The 11,577-nt window shown below is 38.4% G+C and overlaps 1 pseudogene; it reads left to right on the top strand.

The window, feature by feature from the left end:
- The first annotated feature begins 1,997 nt into the window (after positions 1-1,997).
- Positions 1,998-2,115, top strand: LOC126289476 (5S ribosomal RNA; annotated as a pseudogene).
- Positions 2,116-11,577: the final 9,462 nt, after the last annotated feature.

Genomic DNA, 11,577 nt, shown 5'->3' with positions numbered 1-11,577 from the left:
CTTCTTCCATATTAGGCCCAGATCCAGAGAAGGTGACGTGGGGGAGCGCTTCACCCCCACCCTCTCCCAATGAATATATTATTATCAGCGTTTATGTTTCACACATAGCATTTATTTTCAAATTCTCAGCTAACTTTCAGTGAAGAAAGTAGCATGAAAACTAAGGGTCTTTTCGTAACCAGTTGGACACATGTGTCCCACATACAGATTTACCAACCTGAGTTCTCAGGTATACGAAAGTCCCACATTTGCTGGGTGCTGCGATCTAGCGTTGAATGTATCAACTGTTTGCAGCCAACAGGCTCATTGTTTGGCACCTAATGCGCAAGGCATTGCTTAAAATGGTTCAAATGGCACTGAGTACTGTGGGACTTAACTTCTGAGGTCATCAGTCTCTTAGAACTGAGAACTACTTAAACCTAACTAAGCTAAGGACATCACACACATCCATGCCCGAGGTAGGATTCGAACCTGCGACCGTAGCGATCGCGTTTCCAGACTCTAGCACCTAGAACTGTTTGGCCACCCCGGCCGGCGGCATTACTCAATTCTATCAGTTGTGCATTATGTATTTTTTTTCTTTTCTAGAGTAGATAAACGGACTAAAGGTATTTATTCTTCTTTTTACACTGTTTGCAAGAAATATACAGATTTGTGCACGTGTTTATTGAAAAACCATTTTTACATTCCTTTAGTGGTTTTAGCTTATTGCCAGTGCGTGTAGAGAACGTCTCTTTGTGCTTTTTGTTCACATTTGTGTATAAATTTTTACACTTATGTATTTTATTCGGTAGTGTAATCTTACTTTATTTCCTTGATTTGATATGGAACAGTAAAATCCACCAACTCGGGGTCTAGTTTTTATGCTAAACACTTTCCTTCCACTTATCTTTATATTTCTCTCTGTTGACAGCTGCCTTACAAAAGCAAGTTGAAGAGAAAGTTAACCACATTTTACTCTATTATAACAGTTCCACAAGATGAAAATGTTTAATATTGCAACGTCCAAAAGAAAGTAAGAAAGACGATGCCATCACTTGAGGGACTACTCCGCCTGTCGAATCGGCTTGCAGCTTCCATTACAGCTGTGTGCTCTGCTATGGACGCGGGGAAGGATATCGCCGAGATTGTATCATCGCTGTTTCTTGTGACTAATTTTAAATCTTTCTGATAACGCCGTAAGTGGTTTATTGTCGATCATAATCCCTAGTAAAAATATTATTTTAAGTGGGATGTATATGTCTGACTGGTCTCGGGGAGAGATGAATTTAGGGATCCGTGTATTCCTCATTGAGTCCAGCAGGACACATACGTCCCACTTTGTAACTATAGACAACAATCGAAATTTAGAAACATAGCCTCAATCAGTGTCCATTCCAAAAACACAAAACCAATTTTTACAGTAATTTGCGAAATTTTAATGAAAAGAAAGTCACAAGTTATGTTTATTACGTAATATTTCTTTGGCTCTTAGCTAAGAGTTAACTCTCGTGTATGAGTCTGCAATTTGACCAGCAGCAGAAAACATGTTAGCTAGCTTTAGATGCCACCTGATGGCAACAACAAATGGTTCTCGAGACCACAAACCAAGCCGGGAAAGCACATCCTAGTTGAATAAGGCAAGACAACAAGACACTACTAACGAAAAAAAAAAAACGTTCTCCAACATAGGCGGACAAGACTGGAAGAAACAGAAGTACCACAGTTAAACACACGCATAGCCATTAGAAAAAGTCGGCATACCTGTTTTCAAAACCTTAGTATTAGTAAATTACTGATACCGATGAGTGCACACTTCTATTTTGTAAATGTTGTCAAAGCTGCTCTAGTTTGTTCATACTACAACTGTTAAATCAGTTTAACGACACACTTACATCTCAAATTTTCAAATGATGAATATTTCTGAATTGCAGTATCTTGGGATGTATGCAGAAGCGATGTGTTAACTACTGATACGAGCAAACTATTATTATTATTGTTGTTGTTGTTGTTGTTGGACCAACGGCCTTGCCGCAGTGGTAACACCGGTTCCCGTCAGATCACCGAAGTTAAGCGCTGTCGGGCTGGGCTAGCCCTTGGATGGGTAACCATCCGGTCTGCCGAGCGCTGTTGGCAAGCGGGGTGATCTCAGCGCTTGTAAGGCAAACTGAGGAGCTACTTGATTGAGAAGGAGCGGTTCCGGTCTCGGCAACTGACATACGGCCGGGAGAGCGGTGTGCTGACCACATGCCCCTCCGGATCCAGTAACGGCTGTAGGCTGAGGATGACACGGTGGCCGTTCGGTACCTTTGGGCCTTCATGGCCTGTGTGGGAGGGGGGACAGAGAGAGATTATTGTTATTAGTATTATTATTATTGTTATCATTAACATTCTGGATGTCTGTGGCATGTTGAAAGTACGGTTGTAGGAAAATTATACTTGGCTTTGGAATAGGGGAGGATAGGTGGGCATTAACAAAATGTATACCCCAACTCTCCACCATAAACCTGTTCCTGGATCAGAGTTTGTTCCCTCAAAGAAAAACGGTATCCAGGAAACGAAAGAACCGTGGCACTACAATCTGAAGCTCATCCAGTATTCGGACAGAAGCAAGCCTGCCTACATTTGAATTAGAGACGAGTTCACTTGAATCGACTGAAACTCGTACGACCACGACAGCACAAGCAACTACGGAAGTGACCAACAGAATACAGATTCCTAAAACAAGAATGACGAAAGATCTCCTCCTGCCATACACAGGAATGGTCCACCTGAAAGTCATTAAATCTTCGGAGACTTTTTTTTCACAAAGTGTGATTTGTGAGTGATGAGCTTGCCCTATTTCTTGTAAAGCCACTTAACGGTGAGCCTTGTGCAACGAAGCAACAAAGAATGCTTGACAGAACTACCATTAGTGGCCTTCATCTTGCTAAATTTTGGTCTCCAGTTGTTAAATAAATATTGTCTTAATTTTTCTCCGATTTTCTGCATGTTCATGAACTAATAATGAATAATAAATAAGCTTTTTATGGACGTGTAATGCGTAATGGCATGTCCTGTGATCTCTCCGCAAAGCACTCTACAGTGGCTTCCATTGTAGACACATACACGAGGAGCAGCGTTCGTATTTACCTCTTTTTTAAAGACATACGATGTAGCATGCTCTGTGTGTACGCCGTATTCGATATCTTGACGCACATTCGAAAGCATCACCATACGATCTATTCTATACCATCTGTTACATATTTACAGAAATATACATTAACGACCTATCAACCACAAGACTGCTAAATTTTTTATATGCATTTATGCTTTAACAACTGTACTTCCATCAAAGAAGTCTAAATGAATTCATTATTAATACAACAGCAACAAAAGTATATAGAAGGCTTATGAATATTGAGTAATGGTTAACTTTCATACACAAGAGGCTACATTTCTTCCCGGCACTTAACATAACGTACGAGGTGTAAAAACATCAATGACCAAAATAATTTAATCCAGATATTTCTTACTGGTTCTAGTAGCCCAAAGATTGTATTTCCGTCTACCGAATCTGTAAGCAATTGTGCTAATCTCTGAGCTCGAAGGGATTTTTCCCGTCACCGCAGTCATTACTTACCAATGGATGAAATGTGTATGACCCTTTGAAGCAAAGCAAGCGCTGTATCATGTCTAAGATACAGAGGCGAGCGAGTGCATGGGACTTACCCTAGTTCACTGCTAGTAGCGTCACGTCATCGTAACGCGCCTGCATATAGTATTGCACCACATTTAACATAAAAGTAAAAATTAAGATTTGTGTGTAAAACTGTGTTAAAGTATAGTTCTATGTAATAATGTTTCAGGTAACAAATCTTAATGTTATAAAATTAGTAGTTTACGTAAAATTCACTTTTGAAAGAAAAATAGGAGGCGCTAAATAATGACGCTAGGAAGCCAAAATTTGGTGAGAAGGTGCAGTAAGAGGTCATTAATGAGTGGTGCTGGTTTCCAAAACCATAAAACTAAAATTGACTCCAGAATCCGCGTTTTTCGGAAAAATCAGAGGCGCGAAATAATAGAGCTACAATATTGAAAATTGGTAGGATGCTTCAGTTCACCCTAATAATAATAATGGAAATACCACAATCAGTTACCTCTTCTAGTTTTTTAGTAATTTAGTAAAAACTACTTTTGTGAGTAAAATGTACATAAGCATTATAGATTAAGTACTTTAAATTTTAATGATAAAACAAATTCTTTAAGACCAATGATCAGATAGGACAATTAACAAAGCTACACCAAGTTTTAGTCTTGTAGCATAATTAACAGCTGATACAAGTCTTGATAACGCTATGGTTCAGAGGTAACAATCTACCGTTAGTTCCATTGTAAAAATTCTAGAGAGTAAAGTTTTAATTTTAGCGGGCTGAGATTTTCTACGTGCTTCTGTACTGCTCAGATGTATGTATACAAAAATTGAGAAGTTTGTAAAGCTATTATTAAATGTGATATTTAAGATTATGTGCCTGAGATAGCGATCATTTGGAGGCTGCAGGCATCTGCATAGGAACGGAAAGAACAGATGCTCTCTTGGCGGTACGCGCCGGAGCTATATAAAAAGAGCGGCAGAGGCAGTAGTAAGCTCACTCCGCATTAGACCAACGCCTAGTCCACGCGAGCTTAACGTACGATCGCGCCTCGCCTCGGGTGACGTCATAGCGGGCTGTGACATGCGCGTACTTAGCAATGTAAACGGACATTGAAAATCGCGAGGACTGTACACCGTCCTGGATCGTTTAGACTTCGGTAACAAACTGTTATTGTGCCGTCCGTGTGAAGTATAATTCCGCGTGGCAAGTGGTGACTAACTCCACTTTTAAGGCGAGCATTAATCTTTTTTTTTTAACATTATTGCGAACTATTAATAGAGCACCGTTAGTTAGAGTAATGAACTATTCGGGAGGAACTTGCTGTAGAAGTCGCCTCTGAACTATTAAACGATTGGCTGAATTAACAATATTTAATGTCTTTAGCATTTTCAGAAGTTCCGAGTAACTTGTGTGAGCCTTTAAGATAATAAAATCTTGTTTGGAACTTTAAATTTTATTGAAGCAGCCCTAATCTCGTGAAGAACTATGGATATTTTTCGTTTAGCTGGGCTGTACAGGAATGTGGCCGTGCAGACTGGGAACTAAGGTCAGTAAGTTTCCCTTCGCTTTCTGACTGGCCACCAAATTAGTTGCCAGGCTCGCGTGATTTAAGGTGGCAATGTTCAACTTTCATTCAACATTAAACAACGACTTCTTCGCCGTCCCACATATGTTGCATCGGCAATAGTCTGTTACGTGAAATGAGCATTCAAACAACTCATTCGACAACTTCTTCGCCGCCCCACATATGGTGCTTATCGGCCGGGAAAACTGAATTAAAAGCAAATAAAAGTGCTCGATGTGTGAAAGCGATTGGTATAAATTAACGAACTCGGTAGGCAATAACAGGACACTGAATTGAACTAGTGTGGGAACAGTGTTACCAGTAAAGGCGGGTGTAGTGTATAAACAATAAGTGTCTACCGCTGTACGTTGGTTAGTGACGATGGTGAGGAAGGCGACGATGCTGGATCGCGGCTGCCGACGGCGCTGAGACTAAAGGAAGACGGTGCGTCATCGCGGAGCTGCGCTGATCTGCGAGACAGCTGCCGGCTGCGCCGAGCGGTCAACGGTGCCTTGCTGCCCCCCCCTGGAGCTATTGCAGTAGGCGATTCCTGTGGCGGTACTCGACGCTACAGCTGCTGCTGCTGCCTTCAATACGTCGCGACGCGTCGCATCACGATTGCTGGTACACCGCGACGACATCATTCGTCGAAATCAAGCATTTAAGTTAAGTCAAAGACTTTTAAAATATTTATTAACTGCTGCTAACAAACTAAAAGATATGGAAAGTAGTGTACATTTCAGAAGGGAACCGGTCTCTGACCAAGAATCCTCAGGATCAGGAATTGAGTTTAATGAGGATGGTTCCATTAATCCCTCAAATATTGAACTAGAACGTAATTTGTCACCAGTAAATTATGACTTTAATTTAAATGAGAGTGCAGGGATGCAATCAATAAGTGAAATAGAAGTCAAAAGGGAGCCAGTAGAGTTGCTAACTTTGTCAGGTAGTGAAACTGAGCTCAAAATATCTCCAGCTCAGTCAAGTCAAGAGATACAAAGTATCAAGGTAGAAGCTCCGGATTGGATGCAAATACTGTTTGCCAAACTCGAATCAAACCAAAATAAAATTGAGGCTAAAATTGAAAATAGTAATAAAGAGTTGGAGAATAAAATTGAGGTTAGTAATAAAGGGTTGGAAAATAAAATTGAGGCTAAAATTGAGGATAGTAATAAAGAACTAAAAGAAGAACTGCAATCAAAATGGAATAGTTTGAATTATAAGATAGATGCTATTCATCATGACATTCAAGTAAAAGTAGGGCAACAGTTAACTAAAATGCATAGTACTTTCAAATGTGAAATAGATCAAATTCAAAAAAATTATCAAGAGGCAGATGAACTTTTGGAAGTGAGGTTGTCCGAAAGATTGAGCAACGAGTCCAAACTTTGCTCTGACAAAGTTAAAGAGGTACAAATTAAAGTAGATACTTGTCAGAAAAACATTGAGAAAGTAAAAGAAACCTGTACCGAAATTCGTGGTGCAGTGGAACAAAGATGTTCTGCCAGGATAGAAGCAGTAGAGTCACAAGTAGAGGAATTAAATACTAACATTGCTAACCTAGAAAATAGAGTAACCTCTGTTATTTCTAGTCATTCTACTGTACAGCATGTGACTTCAGTTGACGCCGCTTTTATAGGGTGTCGACAGTTTTTGCGCTTTGATCCTGATAAGTACATTCACCCTCTTGAATTTTGGAATGACTTTGAGGATGTTCTCCCCAACACTTGGTCAGAAAGAGAAAAAATTTCATTTATAAGAAGTCATTTGTCAGGTGATGCTTTGCGATGGTCAGCGGATGTAATGATCAAATGTAAAACTTTATCTGAATTTAAGTCTGCATTTCTCAACGAATACTGGTCACATAACAAACAAAATGATGTGTTAAGGGAATTCTGGAGTGGTAAGAAGTTTTTCCCAGGGCGTGAATCAGTAAAGGATTTCGCTAGGAAGTGGGTTTCAAGACTGTCACATTTGACAGAAAAGATGAAGCCAGATATGATCATTATGGGTTTAGAAGGTAAGCTGCCGTGGTACTGGCAGAAGAGGATCATTTCCGCCCCTAGAGATAATATAGACAAATTTATTGAATATCTGGAAAGAGTGGAAAGAGTAGCTGCTGCTGAGGAGCAGGTGCAGCAGAATAACAAATCTTCTAACAATCACGTACAAAATAATGGAAACGTGAACGTTAGAAATAGGGAAGTTAGGCACACCAAAACAAACTATCGAAACCAAAGCCGTGGCAGAGGAAGAGGGGGTAGATACTCACCACGCTTTCGTAACAACTACTATGACGAAAGTGGAGAAGTAAATACTATGCCATTAAGACAAAAAGGGAGTCATGATGCTACTATATCTAGTGGTGTCACAGATGAACACAACAGGCCGCGTGTGGGAAACTAAATCCCGTCTATGAGGAAACTGGCGCTCACCAGGCGGTAACAGTAACACAGCCAGTAACGGAAACACAGACAATCAGCCAACATACACAGACAGACAACATGGATGACGAAATAAATACAGATAATACCAGTGATGTGTTAAGCCACTCTCACAAAATAGTGGATAGTATTTTGGATACACTAGAAAAATGGGTCAAGGAAGAACAGGAACTCAAGGTAGATAATGGGGAAGAAATAGATAATGGGTTTGAGTCTGATGGGAATAATGATGAAGTAAAAGCTTACATCTTCGATGAAAATGGCAATCTAAAAGCTGAAGTAGAAGTAGCAGAAGTAGAATCAGTACTGCAAAACTTTAGAGAGGAGGAAATGATGAATGAAGGGGGTAGAAATAGTAACGAGGTGAAAGAATCTAGTAGCTGTGTAAACGTGCCACAAATGGTTGAAGGTGACGACATTCTTATGAACAGCAATATTGCGCAGGGACGCAGTTGCTCAGAGGTAGAGGATAGTTTGGCTGATGTGCAGCAAACAAAAGTAGAAAAAGTCGTCAGATGCTTCGATTTAAAGTTAGTGGACAGATTAGAGAAAGCAGCTAGGATTATAGAGCATGATGAGCCCCAGGATGTAAATGTAAATGTAATTGCAACTGATCAGAATTACTTTAGCTGGAAGAACATAGAACGAGATTTATTAGACGAGGTGTGTGAGCAACCTGTTCAATGTAAAATAACTCACCCTGTTATCAAAGTAAACATATCAGGAGTCACTGTGCGTTGTCTGCTTGACAGTGGCAGTGAAGCAAGTGCTTTATCACAAACATTTTTTGACACCATACCCAATAAAGAGAAGTTAACAGTTATGAAAGTAAGTGGCTTAAAGATTATAGGTGCTACTGGAAAAGTCTCTAGACCAGTTCAACACGAAGCTTTGATACCCATTGGTATAAATGACGTAGTAATAGATCATCCTTGTTTGATTGTGCTAGGCTTAAGTGTTGATATGTTGATTGGTACTGATTTCTTATCAAAGTACCAGGGAAAGATCAATTTTGATCAGAACAACTTAATTTTAACTTTACCTGACTCTAAAGTGATAAGAGAGTCTTTTATAGGAAGTCATATAGGCGGTAGTAATGAAACTTGGGAACTGCCTATTAGAGTAATAAAGAATAAAGGATACTTGCAGGAAAATTTGGTTTTCAGTGAGAATGAGGAAAGTGCTAAGGTTGAAGAGATAATTAATAATCTGAAACACGATGCCACAGGTTTTGCTCCATGTGAGCTGATGTTCAATCAGGAACCACATAATATCATCCCGAGTATGATTGACTTTCCAGTTCTAAGTCAGAGTACATTGGATGAGAAGAAAGCACAGGCCAGGGCAAATATACGCAAAAGAGCTTTAGATAGGAAAAAGAGGCATGATGCAAGGGCTTCCCCCACTAGTTTTAAAATTGGTGAGCTAGTGCTGGTCAAAACAAAAGAAAAATCAAAGAAAATTTCTGCAGAAACTAAAAAGTTTATGCATGTATATCATGGACCATTTAGAATAGTAAGTAAACCTCATGCAAATGCCTATCGTTTGGAATATCCAAAGAGTAAGAGAGAACTAGGTCTAAGAAATATTGTGGATCTAAAGGAATTTAAAATTAACAGTAATTAATTACTGTAGGGAGTCTGCCACTCTTTGGCGGATACACGGTTTGGCGTACCGTGCAGTCCCAGCTGGGTGAAACTTTATTTCCTTTTCAAGTTTCATTCCCTTCTTCTGGTCTATCATAACAGGTAAGAATCACATATGTCTTCATGTTGTATATATGCTATTAGGTTTTAAGTATTCTTAGTAAGGATCTACCTAGTGAATGGCAAAACAAAAGTCTGAGTACCAATAAGAGGCAAACATGGCTAAAATAAATAAATTAAAATATTTCATGTAATTGTAAAGGGTTAGAAACTACAACTAAGAGAGACACTTTGCAGTATACGAAGTACGGTATGAATATGAATAATCCATGAGATTATGCAGAAGGTAGTATGTTGCTAGAAATAAGGTTGTCTGAAGGAAAACAGCGTAAGAAGGTAATGCTCATAGAGGCAAGCAATGGCGTTTTAGAATTAAATAAATGGAGATGTGTGGAAGTGGTGTGAGGATCGCACCAAATATATAGAAACAGGACGTCAATAGGCTGACAAAAGGAAAAGGGAGAAAGAAGTGGAGAAATGAAGTATTTTGAATCTGGAAGAAAAGGGAGAAAATGAATAAGGTGAAGAAGTGAAGTAAGTAAATTGAAGTAAATGATGTAGGATTAAAGAATAATTCCCTCACGTCTCGTGAAATGGTGAAAAACGCTAAATCTTGCTTGAGGCAAATAAATAGTTAAACAGACAACAGAAACACACAAATATTGGAAAATGCAGAAATTTGGAATCGGTATACTGAAAATAACTAATTTCTTTAGTAATTCATACAATAAAGCAAAGTGCTGGTCAGCAAATGACTTCTTTGATGAACTAATCCATACGATAATTAAGCCAGAGTACATTAAAGCTAAAAGGTTACTCAATTTTCTAAGTTGAAGCAAGATCTTAATATATTAATTTGCTAAAAGAATTTTCACTATTTAGGAACGTAAAGATTATATATGAAAGAAGAAAGTAGGAGCTATTGTATCAGATACGACTTAGTGCTAAATGTCTTTCTGACAACTTCACAATTAGTAAAATAGTGCCAGAATATAAACTATAAAATGTACTTTGTCCTACCTTAGATATAAGTTGAAAACAGAAACTTAGACTGTATTGTCTGTTTCTCAGGGACATGCAGGCTGCATGAATGACTGACAACAAGCGGTAGGGAGATTGGAAGTAGAGACGCAAACCACAGTGAATACAATTTCCTCCCACAATTTTGTCAATCAGTGAAATTAAATGAGTGTTACAATAGGACACCCACCACAGTGCCGAGTATTATAGTAAAAGAAAAATGTGAGTGCGTTGCAGTGATAAAAGTCGTGTGTATTTTCTTTTTCAGGAAGAGACTGATTTTAAAGAAAAAAAAATAACTATTTTGTAACCATTGAAAAATTTATATTTCCATGTAAATGTATGTAAATAATTTGTGAATGTCTTCTGTACTAGGTTTTCTATGTGTATATGAGTATGGTTATTTTGTGTATGTAGTAATAAGGAATTTCCTAAGAAGAAGCAACTTAAGTTGAAAGAGGTATACTAAAGTAATCCATCGCTTGTTTGTTCTTTTAGAAATTTAATTTTGTTCAAAAATAGATTTTCACGAAAATTAAAAAGGGGGTGATGAAGCAAAGCAAGCGCTGTATCATGTATAAGATACAGAGGCGAGCGAGTGCACGGGACTTACCCTAGTTCACTGCTAGTAGCGTCACGTCATCGTAACGCGCCTGCATATAGTATTGCACCACATTTAACATAAAAGTAAAAATTAAGATTTGTGTGTAAAACTTTGTTAAAGTATAGTTCTATGTAATAATGTTTCAGGTAACAAATCTTAATGTTATAAAATTAGTAGTTTACGTAAAATTCACTTTTGAAAGAAAAATAGGAGGCGCTAAATAATGACGCTAGGAAGCCAAAATTTGGTGAGAAGGTGCAGTAAGAAGTCATTAATGAGTGGTGCTGGTTTCCAAAACCATAAAACTAAAATTGACTCCAGAATCCGCGTTTTTCGGAAAAATCAGAGGCGCGAAATAATAGAGCTACAATATTGAAAATTGGTAGGATGCTTCAGTTCACCCTAATAATAATAATGGAAATACCACAATCAGTTACCTCTTCTAGTTTTTTAGTAATTTAGTAAAAACTACTTTTGTGAGTAAAATGTACATAAGCATTATAGATTAAGTACTTTAAATTTTAATGATAAAACAAATTCTTTAAAACCAATGATCAGATAGGACAATTAACAAAGCTACACCAAGTTTTAGTCTTGTAGCATAATTAACAGCTGATACAAGTCT

The sequence above is a fragment of the Schistocerca gregaria genome, chromosome 1, assembly GCF_023897955.1.
Source record: "Schistocerca gregaria isolate iqSchGreg1 chromosome 1, iqSchGreg1.2, whole genome shotgun sequence".
In the NCBI taxonomy this organism is placed as follows: Eukaryota; Metazoa; Arthropoda; class Insecta; order Orthoptera; family Acrididae; genus Schistocerca; species Schistocerca gregaria.
Note: the sequence above shows the minus strand (reverse complement) of the source record. Positions and strands in the feature narration are given on the sequence as shown.